Source organism: Marmota monax, unplaced genomic scaffold (assembly GCF_021218885.2).
Source record: "Marmota monax isolate L192 unplaced genomic scaffold, Marmota_monax_Labrador192_F-V1.1 WCK01_AAM20220418_F8-fsc00022, whole genome shotgun sequence".
Classification (NCBI taxonomy): domain Eukaryota; kingdom Metazoa; phylum Chordata; class Mammalia; order Rodentia; family Sciuridae; genus Marmota; species Marmota monax.
The window spans coordinates 13,874,714-13,900,619 of NW_026695215.1; the positions used below are offsets into that span (position 1 = coordinate 13,874,714).

The following is a 25,906-nucleotide window of genomic DNA, read 5'->3' on the forward strand; positions in this document are numbered from 1 at the left end:
CCACCATGACCATGATGTTCGGTCTCCATTTGGACCCAGAGAAATAAACTCTGCCAACCTTGGACTAAACCTCTAGAACCATGAAAATAAACTTTTCCTTCCCTAAATTGTTCTTGTTGGGTAACTTTGATCACAGCAACACAAAATTGACAAAAACAATATGCCTCAGAGACAGACGGTCTAGCTACAGATTTAGATTATTCACAAAGCAGGCACATTTCTGCCAGCCCTGAAGTATCACCATTGTGCAATGTTAGGTATTTACCCCCTCTTGTTCTCAATTTAATACCAGAAGCAATAATTTCTATTTTATATGGTTGTACCTGATCAAATGGGAGAGCACACGTGAAGGCCAGGCACTAATTTATGAACTCTTTTAGGAGATTAAGATGCTTAAACTCCCCTCACCCCCCAATACTGGGGACTGAACAGAGGCTATGGATGTAGTTTAGTGGTAAAATGCCCCTGGGTTCAATCCCAGCACCAAAACAAAAAATGAAAAAAACAAAACTCTGCCATGTTTTGTAGTCTCAACCTACAGGCCAAACTCACAAGCTCAAGCAATCCTCCTGCCTCAGATTCCTTAGTGATTGGGACTATAGATGTATACCACTGCACACAGCTGACAATTAACCTTCAAAGTGAGATTACTGGATCATATGGTAATTCTATTTCTAATTTTTTAAATGTGATTACTGATTAAGTAATGTGATTACTGATTAAGTCTCTCATCCTGCTCTGCTGTTTTTGTTTTTTATTTGTCCTATCTATTCTTTGTTTTATTTCTCCCTTTTTTCTTTTTCTTTTGGAGTACCCAAATATTATCTATAATTCCTATTTATCTCCTTTCTTGCCTTCTTAGTTGTAACTTTGTTATTTTATCAATTGCTTTAGGGTTTATAAATATACACATTTAACATTACAGTTTATATTCAAATGATATTAATCCATCTTACATTTAGTATGAGAAAGTTACAGTGATTTACAGGTTGAGCATCACTACACTAAAAATCCAAAATCCAAAATCCTTCAACCAATAAAGTTAGAATGTTCAACAGGTAAAGTCTATGCAAATACTTCAAAATATGAAAAACTATGAAATCTGAAACATTTCTGGTCCCAAGAATTTTAGATAAGGGATACTCATCCTAGACTTCCATTTCCCCCTCCTGGCCTTTATACTATTATTATCATATATTTCACATGTGTTACAAGTGCCATACTACATTTTATTATTTTCATTTAAATTATCTTTTAGTATCAAACATCACATAGTACTCCACAGAGACAAAATTTTTATGTTTTTATCAGTTAAGAAATAAATTTAAATTTTTAAAAAGCTAATTATCTTGTGAAGAGATTTAAAAAAGAAAAAATCTGTACTGTTTACCCATGTAGCACCATTTCTGATGTTCTTCATTCCTCTGAATAGGTCTATACTTCCATACAGTATCATAGGCCTTCTGCCTCAAGTACTCCCTTTAACATTACTTGTAATATAAGTCTATTAGCAGTGAGTACTTTCAGTTTTTAATGTTTCAGTCTTACTTTCTAAAAACAATGGAATATGTTTTTGTTGGGTGTGGAATTCTAGGTTGACTGGTTTTCTTTCATTACATTAATAATGTTCTCCCATTGCTTCATCCGCACTGTTCCAAGAAGACATCTATATCATTTTTACCTTCCTTCTTCTGTATACATCTTTTTTTTTCCCTATGGATTATCTTAGGATTTATCTTTTTAATTGGCTTAAAGTAATTTCATTATGATGTGCTTTGATACAGTTTTCCTCATATCTTTTGCTTAGAGTTTCATTGAGTTTCTTGGATCTGTTGGTTGTGGTTTTCATTAAATTTGGAATGTTTTCCAAATATTTCTTCTGCTCTCCTCTCCTTTAAAGAATTTAGGTACATGTATATTAGATCACTTGACATTGCCCTTTGGATTTACTGGATTCTTTTAATTCTTTTCTTTTGTTTCATTTTTGGATAATCCCTATTGCTGTATCTTCAAAGTCACTAATCTTTTCTTCTTCAATGTCTAATCTGTACTTAATCCCATCAAATGTTTTTTGTTTCTTTGTTTTATCACAGATGCTATAGTTTTATCTCCAGAGATTCTACTGTCTTTTAAGATACTTTCTATATCTACACTTAATTCTTAAGCAAACCGAATCCATCTATAATAAATTTTTTAATGCCACTATCTGAAAATTCTGTGCCAGTTTTGATTGATAACTTTTTTCCTCACTCTCATTATGGGTAACATTTTTCTGTTTGTTTGCATGCCTGGTAATTTTTTATTTGATAACAGGTACTATAAAGTTGACTTTAACCCTAACACTAAATTTACCATCTTATAATTCAGTAATTTATATTCATATTGTTGTGTAACCCATCTCTAGAATTTTTCCTCTTGCAAATGTAAAACTCTATATTCATAAACACCAATCTCTGCCCCATCTGCTAGCCCTTGGTATCTACCTCCTATGATATGACTACACATTTTATATGAGCAGACTCATTCAGTATTTGTCCTTTTGTGCCAGGCTTATTTTGTTTAGCGTAATGTCCTTCAGGTTTGTCAATGTTGTAGCATGTGACAAGATTTCCTTTTTAAAGGCTCTGTAATATTCTATGTGTGTATATACCACTTTTTCTTTATCCATTCATCTGTTGATGAAAATTGGGTTGATTCCACCTCTTGGCTATTGTGAAAAACACTGCAATGAAGATGGGTGTACAACTCTCTCCTCAAAATCCTACTTTAAAATTTTTTGGATGTTTGCCCAGACGTGAGATTACTGAATCATATGGTAATTCTATTTCTAATTTTTTGAGGAATTTCCACACTCTTTTCTATAGTGCCTGCACTATTTTATACTCCCAGCAAAAGTTCACAAGAGTTCCAGTTTATCTGCACCCTCACCAACAGTTGTTATTTTCTGTTCATTTGAGTGGCCATCCTAACTGGCATGAGGTAATGTAATGATAGTTTTTATTTGTATTTCTCTTATGATATTGAGCAAATGAGGAAGTGGGAGATGACTTTCTTCTTTTTCCTCAAGATCATTTTTGTTACTCAAAATCCCTTCAGATACTATATGAATTTGGAATATTTTTTCATATTTGTAATTTTTCAAACAAATATATCCTATAAAATAAAACTTTTTTGGGGGGGTACTGGGGATTGAACCCAGGGACCCTTTACCACTGAGCTACATGCCCAGCCCTTCTTATTTGAGACAGGGTCTCACTAAGTTGCTTTGGACATTGCTAATTTGCTGAGGCTGGCCTTGAACTTGAGATCCTCCTTCCTCAGCCTCCCAAATTACTGGGACTATAGGTACACACCACTATACTCAGCTTAAAATAATGCCCTATTCTTGATCTTTGTTCTGAGACATGTTAAATTACTCAAAGGATTTTATCCTTTGGAATATTCCTTATAAGTTTTGTTCGGCAGAACCAGAGGGGAAGAGGACTTGTGGCAACGTCTGGCTGCATTTTTTTACTTCCACCACAGAGGAAGTGTTACTGGTATTTAAGTCCAGCATTTCTACAGTGCTGAGGTTGATGTTTCCGAGGACTCTACCTAATAACCTGTACATTACTACTTTTGCTGTCAGTCTGGTTGGTGGGAAGAGGCATCTTTCCTGTTCTGGTGTGAGTGCCAACCATGTTCCTTCCGATCTTTCTAGATGGTTCTTTCCCATAACTCCAGGTAGTTTGCTATGCACATGATCAGAATTCTTCTGAATATGTGCCACTCTTATATAAATTATTTCAAATTCTAAAAACAAGTTCCCAAAATAGTAGTTGTTACCTCTATTTTTAGCTCTTCAATGTTAACCAACTCTCCCCAATACCATTCAGCACTGGGTTCATATAAACCAGATGACGGTGTCAGAGTCCCAGTTTCCACTATTCCATAAAAGGGCGGGCCCAGGAAGCTTCTTCTCTGGTCCTGCCATGAGAATTTAGTCATTCTGTTTACAGAATGAGTCTGACCCTATAAAATTTTTGCAATCTTACAATACCTTAGTTAAGTCAGTGCTTTAAAATAACATTAACTGGCTGACCCAATTTTGTGTGTGTGTGTGTGTTTTAATGTGATTTATTTTTTCCCCTTCAGTATGTCTGTCCCTTCAGTGAGTTGGAATGTCTCAGGGCAAATTCACTTGAGATTTAACTCTTAATGAGAAATAACAATATAAACTGTGAAAGAAAAAAAAATAAGTTTGCTATTAAGAGAAATGAAGTCTCAAGTTTAAGTGCCTTCTCAATTATAAAGTGCTTTCACATGAGTTATTGTATCTGACTTTCACATCAACACATTAGGTTAAGCAGAACTGAACATAATACAATAATACACATATATAAGCGAGAGGAATAAAATAATACTATCCTACTACATAAACTATTATACACACAAACACACATGCACAATTTCTGCAGTTCTGCTACTTAACCCATTCTTATTCCTATTACTTGCATATAAGGAGACAGACTCAGAGAGGTCAGCCTGCACAGCCTAGGTCATCTGCTGATAAGTGTCAACACTGGTACTATTTTCTGTGTGCCTTAGTCCCAGTCCCAGGTACCTTTCAATATGACACACTTGCTTCTTTTTTCTCTTTTCTTCTGCAGTGTTGGGGGCACCCCAGGGCCTTGAGCATGCTAAGCAAGATCTCTACCACTGAGCCACGTCCCCGGTCACTACACTCACTCCTCAATCATCCATCAAGAGCAATGAATCCATGAAAGAGGTTCTCGGGGGAGCCAGGGAATCGTCTTTCTACAGGATATTCAAGAGAGCGATCTGAGCCTTTTTATGTAGAGGCTGAAATTAGATGACTCAGTATAGAGGCGTACAAAACAATTCTGCACATGGTTCTTTTCACTTTCTCAATTCTAATTGAACCTCCAATTTCCCCTTTTTTTCTAAGAATGAAAGTGCTATTTACTATATTCAACAAGAATTAAGTAATAATTTTGAAGAGATTGTTACTATTCAGAAGACACTGTTATGAGTACCTAAATCTGTGGAAATAAAGCATAATGGATCCAACATATTCAGTACTGTTAATCCACTACAGACTTTCATAGTAAGGTCATAAGATGCCGTGGACAGCAGAACACATATGAACATGACAAAAATCAGGTTGGAAATTAAACATCAATTTAGGTGAACAGAAGGTTCTATCTGAAATGCTTACATTTCCCCTACAGCACTGATTCGTAAAGGTTTTTTAATTTTTAACCTTTTTGATAAAAGGCAACGGACCCTACTCAGAAAGAAAACTGCACATAGATCTGATTCTCACCCATGATCTCAGATAGTGTCCGAACTACACAGGCCACCCACACGCCCACCGTGGACTTCGTAGAGGTCCAGGGGCTTGGGGCTGGCCACTCCAGCTGCAGGGATTCTAAACTCTTTCCTTGGGAAAAAAAAAAATGTCTTCAGTAATTCTTTGGAGTACATGTTCTCCCTATTCTCAACAAAATTCAACCTTTTTAGTGAAAAACAATCAGCAAGACTTGCTAGCATAAAACTTGGTCATCAACAGCTGGGCCTCACAAAAGGCAAACGAACACATACAACCATAATTCAAGTCCACTGATTAACAAACAATTCCATAGGAGGAAAAAAGAGAACATTCAAACATGGAGTCTGACAAAGATTCCCCTACGAGGGCCATGGTTAAGCCGAGTGACTGTGAAGAGAAAGAAGGCTTTTAGACAGTTCTGATTATGGCGTAACCAATATTTTCAAAATCTTGATTTAAAAAGCAAATCCCAATAAGCCTGTCATACTACTGAACCAAACTCTTTCTCCAAACAACTTCTAAGCCATGAGTGTTACTTATGAGGATGAGTTAACAGGCATGGATCAGTCCAAAAACAAGGTACAAATCTATCATGGGTAGAAAAATCTCACAACTCCCCCCCCCCCCAAACAAAAGCAAACAACCACCTTAAAAGCATCTAGTCCAACTTCCCCTTTTTACAGATGAGAAAACTCAGGCCGCAGCCTTGTCTCCTCAGAAGACTAGAGTCACCAAGAACAAAAGTCTCCGCCACTGCAGTACAAGAAATAAATACTAGAGCATCTTATGTTTATTTTTAAAATTAAAAATGGAACAAAATTAGTTTTACAAATATTTAACATGTATTTTCAGTATTACTGAGGTGACACCAAACAGTTAAAGGGATACTCCAGGAGAGGACAGGACACCCACAGAGGGAGAGGCTGGATAGCAGGCCATCATTCCTGCGCTTCAGTAACTTCTTAGAGCACATGTTCAACATTTGTGATGTCCCACAGTTTGCCTGTTGAGTGGATTCATGGATTATATAATCTGATTGTTACCAAACCTACTAAATGGACAAGTAGCTTTAAAAGATGCTTGGGGAAAAAAAATACAGACTAAAAAAAGCACTAATCCTATAAGCATAAGAAAACAGAAAGGGTGACACCTCGAATCCTAGTATGCGTCTTAACCAGCTACCTTAGAAAACAAACTATAAACAAATTAACAAAAAAATTGCAAAATTATCAAAATGATATAAAATATAGTTTTGCCTTCATAGTCATTAACAATAAATAGCACCCTGTGTGTAGACTTCACCAGGAGATATTCGTTTAGGATAAAACAAAAATCCTTCCAATTAATATTGCATTTAAAAATCATATTCATTTAAATTAATTTTTACATATGCCCTAGTACATGTAACACATACAGTAAGTGGAACACGAATATAACAATAAATTAACATATATGCATGTTGATATCCCTTATCTGAAATGCTTGGGTCCAAAAGTGTTTCAGATTTTGCATTTATTTTTTATTTTAGAATATTTGCATCAACATAATGAGACAGCTAGGGTCTGGTATGACAGAGAAGTGCCTTTGGAAACTGTCCAGGGCAAAATGACTTTCAGCTCCCCTCCTAATCCTTTTAGGTCCCTCCCTTTTGCCTGGCAATCTAAATTCTAAAAAGGGGCCCCACCTAAAAGGTTAAAAGGTTAACAGCTGGGGCTGGGTTGTGGCTTAGTGGCAGAGTCTTTGCCTGGCACATGTGAGTCACTGGGTTTGATCCTCAGCACGACACAAAAATAAACAAAATAAAAATAGTGTCCATCTATAACTAAGTTTTTTTTTAAAAAAAGAGATTAATTGTTGAATTATCTGTATTTACATTTATAGAATCCAGAACAACTGGTGACCTTTGTCCCTCCTTAGTCTTCAGCTCTGTGCATCAACTACTGCAAACATGTCAATTAACTTGCTGAAAAGTAATGTGTCTGTGTGAAAAGAAAGCACAGGAACTAGCCTCCTGAGTCCAGGTCCACTGCAATGTCTGGCTAGAGAAGAGGAGACACCCACCTGGAAGGAGGACCCTGCTCAGCCAGGCCTTCCTACCCACAGCTCACCACACCTCCTTTACACAAGAGCCTCTTAAAAGCCCCTTCCACTCTTGAGCTCCCAAAGATAGAGCTTTGGTGACAGCTCCTCTATCTTCGCAAGATTGCTAGTCCCTGAATAAACCTGATTCCTTCCTGCCAACTCCTATCTCCCAAATATTGGTCTTTAAGTGGCGAGCAGCGAGACCTTTAATCCTAGCTATGGTGGGACCCAAACCTAAACATGAAATTCGTTCTTTTTTTTTAGTTGTAGGTGGACACCATACCTTTATTTTATTTATTTATTTTTATATGGTGCTAAGGATCAAACCAAGTGCCTCACACGTGCTAGACAAGTGCTCTACCACTGAGCTATAACTCCAGTCCCTAAACATGAAATTGTTTTGTACTTCATATACACTGCATACACATAGCCTAAAGGTAATGTGACACAATATTTTTAGTATGCTTTAGTATGTGATTGTCACAGTCAAAAAGTTTTGGATTTTTTTTTTTTTTTGGTTTGGGAATGTAGTTTGATCATAGAGCACTTGCCTAATATGAATGAAATCTGGAACATTTCAGATTTTTTTAAAAATATTTATTTATTTTTTAGTTTTCGGCGGAAATAACATCTTTGTTTGTATATGGTGCTGAGGATCGAACCCAGGTAGCACGCATGCCAGGCGAGCGCACTACCGCTTGAGCCACATTCTCAGCCCAACATTTCAGATTTTGGATTCTCAGATTCAAGAGGTTCAACCTATACCTTGAATACACACTTTTTTACTGATGAAGGAGATATGCATTTTAAAAAGCCCAGGGGCCACTGAGCCAGAGTTGCAGAGCCAGAGAAAACCCAGATCCCACCTCTGCTAGATTAGGCGCAGGAATTAAGAATTCTTCCACCATTTGCTTCTAGTGGTTATGACAGCACCTCATCTGTCCTCCAAGACAGAACTGCCCATTGGAAACATTTGCTAGGGAAGAGAAAAATGGAAACCTCAATTCTAACAGAAGAATGTGATCGGTAGCCAGTAAACTTATAATTCTTAAAGCAATTGAAGCCCAGAAATATTGAACTTTAGAAATTAAAATCAGTACTTAAAAGAAGAAAAAAGAAAAATAACAGGCCAGCACTCAGTGGAACATTCGAGAGTTGAAGGTACTTGCATTCACAGGGCATACTTAACCCCAGTGCTGCCCCATCCTCTACAGGCTCCTGTTACCAGGATCCTTAGCAACAGAACCTTTTACAGCACTGTAAGTTGAAGGACCTGGACTTTTTTAATGGCTAGATAAGGCCACACCATTAATAACATTTGTAGCTATGCAAAGTAACATAATAAGGGTAATCAAATATCATGCTTTGGGTGGTAAGCTGATCTAAACTGGGGATCATAAAGGAACGCTATCCCTTCCTCCACAAGAACGCAATTGAGCAATTGGCTGGCTCATTATGAAAGGCACCAAGGGAGCCTTTGTTGGACTCAAGGCATAATATAGGAGAGGCAATCCTGGTCCCTAGAAAAGCCACTAAGGGAAGTGTTTTTTGTTTTTTTTTTTTTTTTTAACTATATTATATTTTTTTTATTTCCATTGTGTTCACTGTACAGAATAAACTAGACACATGTGTTGGTTTCTCTAAGAAGAGCCTATTTTACAACAAATAAATTTAAATGGTTCACAAAGCAAAACAGGTAAGTCCCAACTTTCTATTCAGGTTTGAGAATTCAGGTCACTGCACAAATGAAACATACAGAACTTTTAAAAAGGGGCTATTAAAAAAAAAAAAAAAAACTCCTCAAGTCTTTAATTCTTTGGCACTAAGATCTATTCAAATTGCCAGTAGTATCAGTATCCAAGTTTCCTCGACATGTATCATTCAAGACCTTCTCAGCTTTACATGGGCTGGGAACTATTCATTTTCTGCTTTACTAAGAAAAGACGTAAAGAAAGATTCCCACGCCTTCCAGGGCTGTGGAAGGTAAAGACAAACAGCTTTTCAACCAACCTCAACCATTAAAAATGCTCAAAGTGAAAGGTGAGCTGCTTAGGTGTACACTGTAGAGGAGGAAACTCTAAAAGTCGTAGGTCCCTTACCAAAATCAATAAAATGGTGGGGGAAAAAAAAATCTCCTAAGCCAGGATACTATCTCCTGGTTCTTAAAAATGTAGTAGAGCAAAAATAACAATAGAGAATTCTCTTCAATTGATTTAGATATCTGCTTTACTCTCCATACACTCAGGCAAAACCTTGTCACATCCTAGAACTGGAGATGCTCTCTATGGTCATTTGTTTTACATTTCTGTGGAATCTCCTTAGGAAAAGGGAAGTTTGATTATCAATAATTAAACTATAAACTGGAAGAGCTGTTTCATCAGGCTTACAGCAATAATGCAGGTTCACTCTGGATTGGCCCAGAAAGAGCATATTCAGTCACTACAGAATTTTACAAATATTTTATATCCATTTCTAAAAGTAAAATTAAATCCAAACCAAGAATTATGAATTTAACATAATCCAACTTTGAGTACACCAAAATAGTCCTTCATTATCTAACAAATAGTACTATTACAGAAGAAATAATGTCCAAAAGAGTGAAGAGAGAATTAAGAATTACATGACAATCACACCAAGGTTTGTATTGATTATGCAAAGCCACTTTGAATCTCAAAGCCACAAAATACTCAAAAAGAAATACTGTGAGGCACTTTAACTCAATTTAACCACTTTTTGAAAAAGCAGCAATAGGATCTGAGAACATAATCACTACTGACTACTAAGGAAAGATCTACATACCTGCTTCTGCTGATCACCTGAGGTTTGAAGGTCCAGAAAAACAAACTGAAAAGTTTAAAATTCAGCCTCCCTTAGCTGTGCCTTGCTTCTGATACTCCTCTATGGAAAAAGTCAGTGTTTGACCAAAGAAAACAGGCAACTAACCCCACACTGAGGTGTTCTGCCTACTACTACAGATTTTAATCTCTAAAGAACTTGGTCTCAGTAGAAAGGCCAACCTGCAACATGGGTGTGGTTTGGAACTATTAAAAAAAAAAAAAAAGACAACTCATGAGGCAAAAATGTAGATGTTGTCACCATTTCTATTTGAGTACAGCTCAGATGCTTAAAATGCATTCCTGTACTCACTTTATCTCTTAAGACTCTATTCAACTAGGTTTTCTCCCTGTGAATTTGAGACTGTCATATGACCTCTCATATTATTTTTTATAAATATTATTTTGCTACTTTAGTTTTATAATAGTAACATTATTTTCACCAACTGAAGAACCACTAAGCAATCAAGCATACATTGTGACTCCTAGATTTAGAAAACAATGTTAAACTAAAAAATGAAACAAAATCCTATGCTTAGACTACTTTCAAGAAAATATAAGAAAATTACCTTTGAATAGAACTGGAAACCTTAGATAGAACTAACTACACAGTATTAAAGCTAAAAAGTACCTCAAGGGTGATAGTGCAATTTTACTTTCTAAGTGAGTCAAGAACAAGTTCACTTATAAACACCATAATCTATGTTCACTGAGTGGTTAAACCTCTGAAGAGGAAGTCTGAAATATCCTTTATGATGCCTCCATAAAAGTAAAGAATGAATTATAAAACTGTTTCAGAAAGTGAAAGAAAAAGTTAAGGGTTTTGATCTTATGAGTCAATTGAAAGCCCAAAGTACATAAGATTCCATTTACAAAAAATCCTAGAAAACACAAATGGTAACAGGCAGCAGACCTGTGGTCTTCTAGGACGGAGGCAAAGGGAGGATTGGCAGGCAAAGGGACATGTCACCACCGGCTATTAGGGGCGACATCCTGTGGGTGTACACACCTGTCAAAGCACGGCTAACTGTTCACTTTATATGGAGCAGTGCATTATGCTTGTATTATACCTCGATGAATGCTAAAAATACACACAAGTGCTTAACTATTTAAAGGCTTACTCTTGCTCCATATGGCCACAAGCTGGTAGACTTAGGAACTTTACCACGAAACAAGTTAGGCATAAATATAAGGAAAAATATTCTGTCTGTGTGGTTCAGAGACAATCCAGATGAACTCTGGAATACTGAGGGTGTTTTGTTCATTTATAGGACTTTTTTGTTTTTGTTTTGTTCGCAGTACCTGGGATTGCGGGGCATTAAACATGCTAGGCAAGCACTTTCCCACTGAGCTATATCTTGAGCCTTTTTTTTAAAATATTATTTTATTTGTTTATTTGTATGTGGTGCTGGGGATGGAACCCAGTGCCTCACATCTGCTAGGCAAGTGCTCTACCATAGCCACATCTTAGGCCTTTTTAAAAGAAATTATTTTGCTGTGAGACAAGATCTCACTAAATTGCCAAATTTCAAAACTACAATCCTCCTGTCTCAGTCTTCTTAAAAGCTGGGACTACAGGCGTGCACCACCACACCAGACCTGAGGTTCTCTTTACTGGGCTTTCTTCAACAAAGGTTCAAAGTATATTTGGGGAGTACAGACGATGTTGTCTTTGGGCATTCCTAAATGGAAAGTTGAAAGAGGTGACAGCTTTTCATCGTTATGACCAAAATACCCAGTAAGAACAAATTAGAGGGAGAAAAGTTTATTTTGGCTCATGGTTGAAGAGGTTCAGACCATGGTCAGCTGGCTCCATTTCTCTAGGCCTGAGGTGAGGCAGGAGACCATAGCAGAAGGGTGTGGCAAAAGAAAACCCTTCCAGGGCATGACCCCAGTGATCTACTGCCTCCAACTAGGCGCCAGGGTCTCAGGAGTCCATTCAGCTTTCAATGGCGGTCAGAGCTTCATGGTCCATGCCTGGGTCAGGTCTGATCCATGAGGTCAGAACTCTCATGATCCAAGCATCACCTAAAAGCCTCATCCCTGAACTTTGTTACATCGAGCACCATGCTTTCAACATGTCCTCCAAAGACAGGACATTCCAGGTCCAAACCATAGCAGTGACTTCTTGCATTGAAAATTTTATTATTTCAAGAAGACTCTTCACGGATGTCTGTGATCCTGCTGCTATTGTGGGGAACCCTGCTAACTAACCTTCCAGAGAAAACATAGATTATCTGTGTTTGATTTCCCCAAGGACTTTTCTTCACAGGAAAAAAAAAAAAGTCAATTTATCTCCCTTAGGTAGTCCTTTCTAAATATGGATCCTGCATGATTATTTTCTGATTTTTGAAAAATAATATATAAAATGAAAAAATTATAAAATTAAAATCGCTCTCAAGCACACTATTCAGAAATAACCAGAGCTAGAGATGTTATAAATTTCCCATCTTTGCTCCATGCACCTGGGTATACTTTTTTTTTTTTTTTAAAACACAATTGGTATTTGCTATGTTTTACCTACCATGATTAAGAAATTTGGTATTTCATGAGATATTTTTTGAAAACATTACTTTCATGCTTCATAGTAGAATTACAACTCTACCATAACTAAAGGACTCAAGTTGGTAACTAAGCCAGTTTCCAGTGGACGTGTTCCTAGAAATAATGCTTCAGCAAACATCCTTGAACAGAGAAACTGGATGGGCAAAGGAGGACATTATAGCCCTGAATCCAATTTCTATAAGATTTTATCTATTTCATTTTGTTATATGAATTTCTACCTTGTTGTATAGGGATATGGTGGATAATTAAAGTGTGCATTGTGGGACAGCCAGTTGTGTTGATGACAGAAACTATGAGCCTCAACCAAAATTCTAGAGAAAATATGCAGATTTGATCTCAATTAAAAATATGATGAAGAACTGGGCCTGGTGGCAAGTGACTATAGTCCCAACTACTTAAAAAAGGATGAAGTAGGAAGGTCACTTGAGCCTGGAAGTTCAAGATCAGCCTGGTCAATACAGCAAGACACCACCTCAAAAACAACAACTACGTAGAAAGTAACACGTGCCAAGTCATTGATCAGGACCAAGAGCACGGTGTATGGCGTAGTCGTAACAACCTTTGGATATTTGAGATGAAAGCATTTTGAGTGATCACAGGAACTCAATAAGTATTAGAAAACAAACCCGGAGTTAAAGTTGTATATGTAACTCAAACTATTTGATAAAGCAAAAACAATTGGAAAATAATGCTCTGTTTCATGTTTAAATGCATCCTCAGGACAGATGCAAACTCACATACACTTAATTGGAAATTTGTATTGCCAGGCGGGTGGTGCATGCCCATAATCCCAGGGGTTCAGGAGGCTGAGGCAGGAGGATCACAAGTTCAAAGTCAGTCTCAGCAATTTAGCAAGGCCCTAACCAACTCAGGGAGACCCTGTCTCTAAATAAAGCATAAAACAGGGCTGAGGATATGTCTCACTTGTTAAGCGCCCCGGGGTTCAATTCCCAGTACCCCCCCCCAAAAAAAATAAATAAAGTATTGTTATAAGATCAGTAAGAATATATTTTTTTATCTTAAAAACAGTCCATTTCTCAAACTTCTAAAATACTAAGTAAGTGATTACCCTTGACAGTGGCACCAACTAGAAGGAAGCGGTAGGGTTTCTTGGGTACTAGTAATAATTCCAATTTCCAGATGTGGGTACCAACTTTGTGAAAGTAGCAGTTTGTAAATATATGGTTTAATGAATTTTTACAATCTGTATTTTTTTCCCTGCATATAGAGCATAAGTCAATTAAAGGTTTTGAAATGGAAATAAAAAAAAAAATAAAAGTCCATTCCCTTGCCCCCAAAATACTAGATAATCTGACCAAATATAAATTCACATAATATTCAGTAAAATATGAACTGGAAACTTCATCTCTAACATTCCCAGTTTTACTCACATACATTAGACATTCTTAGCAATCTTTTAAGAACATTCTAAGGAACAAATACATATATTTTTCAAATTCTGGTGTATTGATAATATAATCGATTACCTCAATTTAGTAATTCCATTAGTGGTTACTGAGTAATTATTATGTCCAGGATGCTGCAAGGGCTTCTCTAACACTTCACAGGTTTATGAAGGAAGAGATCACAGAGAACTCAGAAAGAGCCAGATGCCAAGGATTCAATTTATTTTAATTTAACTATCGGAAAAAAAAAATGAGTAGATGCCATACTTTTAGCATCGTGGGAAATGTTTCCTAAAATAAGTGGGTGTCAAAGCTTGCCATAAATATGAATTATTATGGGAGTAGACAGAGGGTAGGAATGAAGGTGCGGAAGCCGGGAGCACATGGCAGGCCACGAGTGAGCAGAGCCAAGAAGCTGGCTGCCCGCGGGGCCTATCGCACAGCCATTTTTTTTTTTTTTCCTGAATCTAAATTACCAGAGAAGCAGGCATCATGTAAATTCCCTCCCTTTCCTACACACAAAAGCAAGGGTTGTCGCAGGTCTGCTGGATGACAAGAGTCCCAAGACAGCCTGAAGCTAAACTTGGCTTTGAAATCTGGCCCTGAAATGATTTTCATTTAGAACAACACCCAGCTAAGTCCTGTTTTCTCAGGTATATTGATATGAATGGTTGTAGTCATGCTGGCAGTAATAACTCCTACTGTCCTGTCAACAAAAGCACACAATATGACAGGCAGGAAAATATCCCCAAAGATGTCTAGGCTCTAACTCCCAGGACCTATAAATAGGGTACTTTAAATGACAAAAGGGCTTTTGCAGATGTTGATTAAGGGTATGGGCCTTGGGATGGAGCAGATTATCCTGGATTATCAACCTAATCACATGAGTCTTTAAAAGCAGAGAAGCTTTCCTTGCTGGATCAAAGGGAATAAACAGGAGGAGGAGGGGGAGGAGGAAGAGGTATTCAAAGTGTGAGGGGACCTGGACCCACTGTTCCTATCCTTGAAGATGGGGAAAAAGGCGGGAGGGGGGGGGGCACATTAATAAGAATACAGGTGGCTTCCAGAAGCTGGGAATGGCCTTCAGCTGACATCCATTCAGAAAAGGGACCTCAGGCCTATCACCACAGGAAGTGACTACCACCAACAACACAAGCAAGCCAAAAAGAACATCCTTCCCTAGAGCCTCCAGGACTGAGTGCAGTCTTGCCAGATCGGCTGACTCCTCTGGTGAGACCTACATCAGGCTTCCAACCTTCAGAACTGGACGATAACAAATTTGTGTTGTTTAAGTTGCTGGATTTGTAGTAATTGTTATGGGAGCAATAGAAAGCTAACACAAGGGGCTGGGATTGTGGCTCAGCAGTAGAGCACTCATCTGGCACATTCGAGGCCCTTGGTTTGATCCTCAGCACCACATAAAAATAAATAAACAAAATTAAGGTATTGTGTGCAACTACTTCTAAAAAATAAATATAAAAAAGAAAAAGAAAGCTAACACAAACTCAGGCAGTTGCATTCCAGAACAGAATGTTCTTCATCACCTTGGCTTTGGATTGCCCAATAAAACAGAACAGCTATCCCTGGAAAGATGCAATGGGAGCAGGCAGAGTATGTTTTGGGAAAGGATCAATGTAGCCTTAAATAAAATTTCCCTTCCATTGCATATACAAACATATCAGAAATTAGGCAAATTTTTAGTTTAGTAGCTCAAAAAGAAAACCACCACAAAAAATTTAGAGTATACAAGATTCTGCCAGTAATGAGGAGCAGAAGTATCTTTGTCTCAGCTCTTCTAAGAGACTAGGGCCCAGAAATTTATTTTAGTAGATGTGAAATGCTACCCAGCAATTAGGCACAGTGCTCGTTAGCATTACTAAGATCAACCTGTAGAGCTATCTTATAGATTCCTCAACTCCAAAGATTCTCATTCAGAATTTTCAGGGTGGGACCCAGGAATCCGAATAGGATCAAAATTTAGAATTTCTGAATGGCTAATACTGCTGAAACACACCCCTCTTCCACCAATCCCCTGAGACCTCTGCTATTCTGACCAAGAATCAAAATCCATTTCTTGTTAGGAGTTAGCCTGGGCACTAGCGTATCTGTCAGACTGAATGGTTAAGGACCCAGCTTTGACACTAGCAGACTTGAATCTGCTGTGGTCTCCTGTTGATGGGATGCTTTGGGCAAATCAGCTAAGTTCTCTGTGCCTCAGTGTTCTCTTCTGTATAAAAGGAATGGAAGACCTAACTACCTACAATGTGGTTAGGACCGACTTAGCACAGCTCTTGGAACAAAGTGTTCAGGTACTGTGATTATCAACACTACTCCAATTCAAGAGCAAAATAGTACATGCAGAGGCAGCTTGAATTCTTTAGCATTTTTCATTCCTGTAACAGTATCTGGAAAGGTTAAATATGTAATGGAAACAAGTTTCCATTCTAAACTGCATGGAATTCAGAGTGTTTACAAGAGGTTGTATTGTGGCAGTGGGTAGGGTGAGGGGAGCTATCCTGATCACCTTGAGGCTATACCCAAGGAGGCCTAATTTTAATCCAAACCCCTGAACAGTTAACTGGAGCAAAAACATATTTCTTACTCACAAATATTTAGGAAATGTATTCTTTCTTTTTTTTTTAACCTGAGAATATGAAATACCAACTACATGGATGGTTGAAAGTTCCTGCCATCTCTAAAGCTATTTTATCCAATGAGCAGGCAGACCTCTATTCTGACTCAAAGACTGTTGAAAGTGAAATTGCTTGACTAGCTCAAGGTTATAAAGTACATTAAATAACCCCAGCTGCCAGTTGAATATGAAGGACATAAATAATCATGTCACTGAACAATAAGCACAGTCCTATAACACGAAAATGAACAGATACGAAAAGCAAATCGCACAGCCGATGCTATGACAAATGATACTACCACAGTCGAACGGCCTGTAGAAAAATAAATCAGAGAATACAATTGTAATGAAACACAAAAATAGGGCTGGGGGTATAGCTCAGTGGTAGAGTGCTTGCCTAGCATATAGGAGGCCCTGGGTTTGACTCCTCACACCAGGGGGAAAAAAAGAAAACACACACACACACCAAAAAAATAAATAAATAAATAAAAAATAAGTGATCAATTGGGTATAAACAATGATGCTGGATGGAATGCAGTCCTACTTCATGATTTCCTTTCTAAAAGGTTTTAGTCTTCATTCTTTCCCAGGTTATGTCCATTCCTTTGTCATTCTTTTTTTTTTTTTTCTCTCTCTCTCTCCTTTATCATTTACAGAAAAGAATAGAAAACACTAGCAGATGAGAAAGGGGGCATTTGAAGAAAGTCCTTCTCAGACTACTGTCCTGTAGACCACAGGGGAGGGTTATTGTTGGGAAAGGATCCCATCTGCATAGTTTCATGAGGGTCTTGTGAAAGCAGCATCCTGGCCTCTTTCTCTACACAGCTTTCTCACTGTCCCAAGCAGGGGAACTGATTTATCTCCCCGGGGAGACCTGGATCCACCGCACCTCATACCTCCACTGCAGCCATTCTCAAACTTCAACTGCAACAGAATCAAAGGGGAAGGCTTGTGAAAACACAGACATCTGCTCCCATCCAAGAGTTTCTGATTCCATTGGTCTAGAATGGAAACCAAAAATCTTCATTTCTAACAAGTTTTGAGGTAGCGTGGAAGCTATCTGCCTGGGAACCACCTTTGAGAAAGGCTGCTATTACAAGTGGGGCTGTAGCTGGGAGCCAGCTTGCACACGTCCAGCTTAGGAATCAGAGCTGGAGGGAAGGGAAAGTACCACCCTTGGGAATCTCCTGGAGCCTGGAGAAGCAAGCAGTCGCAAAGCAGGCGGGCATCAAGGGGAAACCACCCCTGACCTCCACAGCAGAGATCTTTAAGACTCCACAGTCCCTCTCTGCTCTCTGGGACACACAGGGACATGCAGAGAACAGGTGTTACCCCTGCTCCCCAAGTGTGCGGCTCCAGAGAGCAGCTCTGAAGAATTCCACACCCTGACGGCCGTGACATGGGCGTCTACCTGCTCCTGGGATTACACAGCTGCAGAGAGGACATGCTCTAGGGAGCTCTGCATTCTGCCCCAGCTGTTTCCTGCACAGGAAGCTGCTGAGATTCCAACTGAGTCCAGCCACAAATCACTGGACAGCCACCTGGAGGGCACCACAGGGGAAAGCAGAGAGAGGGTGAGTAACCCCAGGATTTTCTGGGTCCAAGAAGACACAAAGAGAAGCTCTGCTCAGCCCAGGCTCTAAGTTTCCACTCTTGCCAGCTCACTGAAGCGCCTCAGTGTTGAAGATTTTATTTTTTATTAATACATTTTTTGTTGTTGTTTTTGTCTTAGCACTGGGGACTGAACCCAGAGGCACTTACCCACTGAGCCACATCCCCAACCCTTTTTATTTTTTTGTTTTGAGACAAGTTCTCAAGTTGCTTAGAGCCTCTCTAATTTGCTGAGGCTGACCTCAAATTTGTGATCCTCCTGCCTCAGCCTACCAAGTCACCGGGATTACAGGCATAAGCCACTATGCCTGGCTACTAATACATTTTTTGATATTGCTATTTCATGCTTGTTTGGTTTTTCCTCTTTTCTCCTCTTTTTTTTTAAATTTTCTTTTACTTTTCTCCTTTTCCTTTTTCTCATTTGTTTTACTTGTCTCCTTTGGCTTGGTTTTTTTTTTTTTTAACTTTTTTTTTTTATTCTCTATTATTTCCCTCTTTCTTTTCAGTTGTTGATGGTGTTGGTGTTGGGGTTTTTCTTTAGTTGGTTTATACTTTATTTCTTTATCTGGATTGCTTTTTCTTCTTTTCTCTCCTTCCTTTGCAGAACTGCGAAATGTCCTGGGAATCCAGCACATGAAGCACCCTAGGTAAGTATTCTGCCACTAAGTTACACTCTCGTCCTGATTAGAGGGATTGCACCTTGCCCCAGATATGACTTGGTCCTGCTTGAACTTTGGCAGATACTTCTACTTAAAGAACAGGAGGGATAACAGCCCCAGCTGACGACCCATCCCCAAGTAGTCATGGCTGGAAGGACGGAGTCCAAAGTCCTGCTCCCAGACACTCACCTGCTTAGCAACAGCAGAAAGCAACAGCACAACTGTGGCACCAGCTATGGCGCCATCAGCAATGGTTGCTTCCATACCCTATCAGATGCATGTGACTGACAAGACTGGAGGAGGACCTATGATGATACTGACCTTGGCCTCTCTCTGCAAAACAACTATGACTGCTCCAGTGTCTAAACAGTATGAACACTCCAGGACCATCCGTGGAACAGTCAGTGACAGAACTGCTTTCAAGTAATAGAGCTAACATCACCAGAGCCTAAGGAAACCCCCCAACACCTGAAAGGGGCTTCCATTGCCATTCTCACTGTAGGAGCAACCCGAGGGTACACCCCACATACGCTGCTGTCTGCACCAAACCTGCATAAACTTTCAGAAGGACCCACACTCTTGTGAGAACTACAGAGAAAATGAGTCCCTTAGATTCCAACATGGAACACATTGTGTCAAAATCCACTAATCACAGCTAAAGGAGACACAAGGAAATTACACTAATAAGTCAGATATGAATTAGACTCGACACTGCCCAACAAAGCAATAACCCAACCACAAATCATCAAGGGAAAGCTACTTAAGAAGGTTTTCACATAAAAGTAGAAGATAGATTTATCCAGTAGATGCACACATCTCAACTTAAAAACAAAAGACATATGAAAAAACAGAACAACATGATAACTGCAAAAGTTCCTAACAGAAGCTAAAGATATTGAAGTGTATGAAATTCCAGACAAAAATCATTCAAAAGACTTATTTTTAAAAGCTCCATGAAACCCAAGAAAATACAAATAAACAATTGAAACAATTAAGGAAGACAATGCCAGGTACAAATGAGCATTTTTTTTTAAATATTTTTTAGTAGTTGGACACAATACCCTTATTTTTTATTTATTTATTTTTATGTGGTGCTGAGAATCGAACTCAGGGCCTCACACATGCTAGGCAAGTGCTCCACTGCTGAGCCACAACCCATCCCCCGACCCCCCACCACACTTTTTATTGGTACATTATAGTTGTATACACTGATGGGATCTGTTGTTTCATACTCGAACATACACAGAATATAACAATAAAATTTGGTCAAAATCAGTGCCCAGCATGAAAGAAAGATTAATACAATCACGAGAGCATGGGAAAAATAAATCTCACTGGATTTCAAAATGAGACACAGGAACTATCAAACATTATAAATATAGTAAACCATCAAATATCTAAAACAAACAGGAAGTGAACATAGAATATTCAAAACAACCCCCCCAAAATAAAAAAAAGACAGAATCAGCTACAAACCTTTCAATAATTACCCTAAATATAAATGGTCTTAATTCTCTGATTAAAAGACACAGACTAGTTGGATTAAAAAAATAATATCCAACTTACCTCACCTGCAAAGAAAGACTGAAAGTGAAAAGATAGGGCTGGGGTTGTGGCTCAGTGATAGAGTGCTTACCTAGCATGTGTGAGGAACTGGGTTTGATCCTTGGCACCATATAAAAAAATAAATAAGTTATAAAAAAAATTTTAAAGAGAGAAAAATTTTTTTAAAAGTGAAAGGATAAAAAGTGATATTCCAAGCAAATGCAATTCCAAAGCAAATAAGAATAGCTATACTTATATCTGACAAAATAGACTTTAAGCCAAAAATCAAAAGAGACAAAAAGGTCACTAATTATTAAGGCAATGATTCACCAAGAAAATATAACAATTATAAACTTACATGCACCAAACATCAGTGCACCCAATTTTATTAAACAAACACTACTAGACATAAAGGGAGAGATGGGCTCCACTACAATAATAGTAGGTAACTTCAATACCCTGTTCTTACTAACAGATCATCTAACACCACCCCAAATTCAAAGAAACAACAGAATTAAACTATAATTTAGAACAAATGGATTTAACAGACATTTAAACAGCAAAATAAAAGACAGAAAGATCCAATTAAAGATGAAAGAGAAACCAAAAGAAAAAGAGAAGATCCAATTAGAGGTAAAAAGGAAATATTACAACAGATACTACTAAAATTCAACGAATCATCAGAGAATATTTCTAAAACTATGTACCAATAAATTGGGGGGGAAGAAATAAAAGATGGCTCATTATCACCTAATGACATTATGGAGATACTGTACAAACCCTAAACTGTCTACCTTTAGCCTTTTTCCTATGTAATAAAAATAAATCTCTATTTAGTTCAACCATTATAAATAAATAAATAGGAAACCTCAGAAGAAATGTACAAAAAAATCCAGATGACCAACCAAAATTGAACTAAGGATAATTTTTTAAAAAACTCAAAAATAATATATTTATTTATGTGTGTGCATACATGTACATATAGTTTACATAGGGAGGGGAAGAGAGAATTTCTTTTACAACGACCATGGGATAGCTGTTTATTGAATAAAGACCGGGAGGAAGTTAATTATGGTTAAATAATGTGACTGAATGAGTAATCATTGAGGCAGTTCACTGTTTGTGAGAATAAAACCACATGGAGCTGGTTCTGAGCCAGAGGGTCAGAAACTCAGCCTGCAGGCCACATCCGGCCAAGTGCCAGTTTGCATATAGCCTGTGAACTAAGAATAGATTTTTACATGAGCTGGGGTTGTGGCTCAGTGGTACAGCGCTTGACTGACATGTAGGGCCTTGAGTTCAATTCTCAGCACTACATATAAATAAATAAAAATTTGTTCACAACTAAAAAAAAAATGCTTAAAAAAAAGAATAGTTTTTTACATTTCCAAAGGGTTGGAGAAAAATCAAAAGAATAATAGTTAGTGACATGAAAACTATAAGCAATTAAAATTTCAATGCCCATAGATAAAATTTATTGGAACACAGCGACATTCATTTGGTTACATACTGTCTAGGGCTGTTTTCATGCTAAAAGAGCAGCATTAGGTAAGGAAGACAGACCATATGTCCACAAAGTTCAAGTATTTATTATGTGACCTTTTACAGGGGGGCAAAAAAAAAAAAAAATCACCAAACCCTGGTCTAGACTGGGAGCTCTCTGAAGACCACTGGGGCCTTGCTCAGTGCTTGGCCTAAAATTATATTCAGTAAATATCTGAAAAACAGACATGGTGTCAACATGAAGACCTATGGTGGGACTCCTCAAATGTGGTAAAGGTAACTGTTCTCAAAGAACACACAGCCTTTGTGAAAACAGAAGAAAGGCCTGCCCCAGTTGGCACAGCCCAGCCAGGATCTCTGTTGTCCTATAATTCTAATGGTAGAATTTTAGGCCACAAGGAAAGAGTAGGGAAAAGATAGATCATAAGGACAAACTAGCAGAGGAGTGCAGTACAGGCTTTATCAGTAGTATATTTTTAAAGAAAAAGTTAGCATCACAAAAACAACAACAGATAATTAACATAGGAAAAAAAAAGTTATATTTAAAAAACCCTCTATGGGCTTTACCACATCTTACTCTTTAATAAGACTGTGGAAAAGTTTACAAAGTCTTCAATTGCTGATATATATACATATATGTATATATATTGCCTTTGGAAGAAGAACAAAAATTTAACTGTAGTTATATTTCCCAGTAAGGGCTTGATCACATGGGAAGATGACCATGTGATCATCTTCACATGGTCATGTATATATATACATACACACACATATACATATACATTCACACACAATTGTGCACCTACATCACAGTAAATATTAGGTCTCACAGTACTCAGTGCTACCTACATGACTTCCAGTGTCACATTCAACTAGGAAGCCTTGTTTTTAAGGCTATACAGTGACAGGCTGGTTTCTATAGGGGAGTTATAGGCATGGGATTGGGTCTAATCCAAGTACCATTTCAAACGCGGCAAGTGGATTGAATTAGATAATATTTAGCCTGGAAAGGAAACTGCAGTGCTCAATGTAAATAACTTAATTCATGTAAAACACTTAAAAGAGACTGGTACCTAGAAGATACTAAATACCAGCTTTGATCATCAGCACCATCACCTGGAGAATTACAAAAGAAGTAAGCCTCATTTTTATTCCCTTGGGAAAATGTGGCCACATTCACAAATAGAAATCAAGTTGCTGAATGAGCCATACATAAATTACAAATCTTATTAGCTTGTGGCAAAATTCACTTGTAATTTATTATCAGGTAATTATCACTAAATATTTCAGTACACTTTTCTATCTTTACTGGAGAACTTTTTTATTGTTGTTGTTTCCAATTGAACAAATTCTCTTATTTTAGAGATGATGGCTAAAAGACATTTATCGTTCACTCAATGTCCATGTGCTCCTCCATTCACTTTCTGCCCCTTCACATTAAATAGGATCCTTTGGTTAGTTCTGACCAATGAGCTGTGAAAAGAAACTTGTGTTAATCTAGGCCAAACCGGTTCAGAGCTGGTATTTGGGCCTCCAGTTCCCCTCCCCCACTGGGATGATTTGGAAGCCACCAGTTAAGACAGAAAAATATATCACACACACACACACACACACACACGCTCACAAATCACAGCACCTGATGTCTGTCACAGCATGTACAACAGCTGTCCTATAGAACAGTCTGTGCACATTGACATTTACGTGAGCAAGAAACCAATGAAGATTTTAGTACACACTAGTCTATTCTGATTAATACAGAAAGTCCAATATGCTGATAACACAGAAATTTTATATATATATAAATTTTAGTTGTAGTTAGACACAATACCTTTATTTTATTTATTTATTTTTATGTGGTGCTGAGGATCAAACCCAGTGCCTCGCACATGCTAGGCACTCACTCTACTGATGAGCCACAATCCCAGCCCCACAGAAAGAAATCTTCCATCAGTCTGTGATCAACCAGTTTGGGCAATTCACAAGGAAGAACTGAAAAGAAATTTCCCAGTCTTCCTGTGGCAGTTAGCTATGTAACTTCATTAGTTCAAGTGCATTCACAGAATATTACCACACCTACTCCTATTCAAAAATAAGTATGTAAAACCAAATCCTGCCACAAATGCATTTTTAAAAAAATTTATAAAACTGGAGAGTTGACTGAGATACACGTGAGCAGTGGAACCATCAACAACACAAGAACTGCAGCTGAATGTACTGTTCTCCCATGTGGCTCCTTTCCTGCTTAAGGACACCTGGGCTTTCATTTTCAGCAGACAAGGTAGCAGGAGGTACCGTCCACAGTCAGACAAGAGGGTGCAGGGCCCCAGGTAAAGTTCTCCTTTGTTAGCAGTCAGCAAGTATTCTGTTCATTGGACAGACTGATTACATGGAGCCACAAACAGGGAGATGCAATCTCCTCTGGCTGGCAAGAAAAATATCCATGAAGATAAGGACTCTAGCCTGGGTCCCTCAGACATTCCTGATTTAAAAATCACTGGAAACTCCAGAGTCTTGCAGGCAGTTAAGTTCAAGCTTCTATTGTCCTGGGTAACAATCTCAGATCTACTACTGATGTAACAACAGTTAGCCAAACATCAGAGCCTCTCTGAACCTCCATTACTTCTACTGTACAAAAGGAAGACAACAACTGGTGGAGGTGGAAGTGCTCCCTCCAAATTGGAGGCTTCTTCCAGAGGCTGCCATGATGTGTGGAGTTCTCTAAAAGTCAATCTGAGGGCTGGGGTTGTGGCTCAGTGGCACATGTAAGGTACTGGGTTCAATTCTCAGCACCACATAACAAATAAAATAAAGGCATTCTGTCCATCTACAACTACCAAAAAAAAAAAAAAAGTCAGTCTGAATTTCCACTAATGCTTTATAATATGCAAAACAAAAGACTATGTTGGGACTGGGGTTGTGGTTCAGCAGTAGAGCACTCACCTAGCACAGGTGAGGCGCTGGGTTCGATCCTCAGCACCACATGTAAGTAAATAAATAAAAGATACAGTGCCCAACTACAACTAAAAAAAAAGACTACGAACATTGAAAGGAATGAAAAATATACCTTTAAATCACCCTTAGATTACCTGCTATCTAATGACAGTCATAAAAATATATAATCTGGTCATCTTCCTATGTGATCAAACCCTTACTGGGAAATATAACTACAGCTAAATTTTTGTTCTTCTTCCAAAGGCAATTGAAATTTCCAAATTCTCAAGAATTTTCTACTAACCACATTCTGCTGACTTCTAATTCTGGTTGCATATTTTGAAATTCTAAAGTTGCTCTGATACTAAAAACCAGTATCACCACAAGTTATTCATTAATTTTTTTGCTGTTGTTGTTGAACAAATTCCAACACAGAGGCATTCTATGATGTACCTGACCACTCTTCCTCAAAATTCTCAGGATCATCAAAACACAAGGAAAGTCTGAGAAACTGTCCCATTCAACTGGAGTCTAAGACGACAGAGGTTAATGTAATGTCATATCCTGGATGGAATCCTGTAACACAAAAAGGACTTTAGGTAAAAAGTAAATGTGAATATGAAATATGAACACGGTATAGACTTTAATAATACTATACAATATTATCTCACTAATTATAACAAAGGCATCAAGCCAGATGCATTACGGTAAGATGTTAATAACGGGGTGAACTGTACATTAATGTGGGACACATGGAAACTTCTCATATCTAAAATGGTCCTAAAAGATAGTCTACTAATAATTTT

The 25,906-nt window shown here is 38.0% G+C and overlaps 1 protein-coding gene across 4 annotated transcripts in view; it reads right to left on the minus strand.

The window, feature by feature from the left end:
- The window catches only part of Pls1 (plastin 1), a 118,172-nt gene that overhangs the window by 76,398 nt on the left and 15,868 nt on the right, over positions 1–25,906 (minus strand). Inside the window, exon 1 of one of the 4 annotated variants that reach the window (XM_058574807.1) lies at positions 25,554–25,575. The exons of 1 other annotated variant lie outside the window; for it this stretch is intronic. The gene's annotated coding sequence lies outside the window, so the exon portion shown is untranslated. Of the gene's footprint in view, positions 1–8,280; positions 8,368–10,213; positions 10,399–25,553; positions 25,576–25,906 lie in introns of those variants that run through there. 2 more of the 4 variants (XM_046431915.2, XM_058574806.1) reach the window with 2 other exon arrangements.